A 1,164-nucleotide genomic window follows, 5' to 3' on the forward strand; every position below is an offset into this window, starting at 1 on the left:
GGCAGAGCTCCGAGCCAAGAGGCCGGCTCGACTCGACGTCCCCCGAGGGGAAGAAGGGCCGCCCGAACCCCGTCGCCACTCTCCGCTCGACGTCCCGATTCCATCAGACTATCAGACGGGGGTGGTAGCATTCCCCGAGAGCAAAAGGTCAATAAGTAACCGGTGGCGAGGGCGCAGTGCAGCAGGACGTGGGCGGCGGGGGCGGGCTCAGGTACGGATCCAGGAATAGTGCTTCACAAAAACTGCCTGAATGGGGGGGGGGTAATTTTGTTCTGATATATATCCGCCTAAAAGTAGGCAAAAAGCGTTGTTCGCCCCCCTTGCCAGAGGTCGGGCGGGTCCGCGTCCTGTGGGTAGAGGAGGGCAGGAGGGCGTGCTCGGACGCTACGCTCGGATGACGTTAGCGAAAGGGCGGCCGGGCCCGCGGCACCGCGAGGTAGGCGGCTCCATTCATTAATGCTAATCAGCGAAGCTTATCGGAGTAAAAGGGGGACGGCGCCTGTAGGCGTTGGGCTACTTGCTGCGCCTGAGGCGCCTGGAGGGGCTTGCGCGCCCAATGAGTTCGGCCTCTAGCGAGATGAGCGCGGGAGTTTGCGATTTTTTTTAGAAAGCTATTCCTTCCTCCGATGTTTTTTTTTTTTGAGGGGGTGGGGGAGGGGGTAGTTTTTTTCTTGGTAGGTTATATACCCCGACCCCGCGGACTGTAATTAAAGGAAAGTTTGGGGAAAACTAAAATTAGCGGGAAAAATTTTCTTCTTCGTCAACATGTTTCGCAATTATTATGATGTATGAATTATTACACTCTGTTATAACGCTGATTTGAATGCAACGTACTGCTGTGGCAGATGCAATCGGATAGTGGAAAATGAGGCGGGCGAGGGAGGGGGAAGGCCAAAGTCATCATTCATGCTCTCGGTGCTGCTTGCCTGGCTTGCCTTGCGATCGCTGTCTTCGGTGTCGGCGAAGAGGAAAGAGTGTCACATCATCGGAGCACGGCGGCACGGCTCGGGCGGCGGGCACCACCACCACCACCTGGGGCTCGGCGGCTGGACACTTGTCGCTGGAGTGGGTCTGGACGTCCTGCCCGGCGAGGCGCTGTGGCAGCACTGGGGGGCGCGATGCTGGGCCGCGGCATCGTCTGGGAGGGGTGGGGGCGCGCGCGGA

General features: G+C 58.8%; 1 protein-coding gene across 3 annotated transcripts in view; it reads right to left on the reverse strand.

The window, feature by feature from the left end:
* LOC113211326 (synaptotagmin-15-like) overlaps nt 1-1,102 on the reverse strand; it is a 44,808-nt gene extending 43,706 nt beyond the window's left edge. For 2 of the 3 annotated variants that reach the window (XM_052264885.1, XM_052264883.1), the window contains exon 1: nt 927-1,102. The gene's annotated coding sequence lies outside the window, so the exon portion shown is untranslated. The remainder of the gene's footprint in view (nt 1-926) is intronic. The other variant, XM_052264884.1, reaches the window with a different exon arrangement.
* Nucleotides 1,103-1,164: the final 62 nt, after the last annotated feature.

The sequence above is a fragment of the Frankliniella occidentalis genome, unplaced genomic scaffold (assembly GCF_000697945.3).
Source record: "Frankliniella occidentalis isolate FOCC.00 unplaced genomic scaffold, Focc_3.1 Scaffold22, whole genome shotgun sequence".
NCBI lineage: Eukaryota > Metazoa > Arthropoda > Insecta > Thysanoptera > Thripidae > Frankliniella > Frankliniella occidentalis.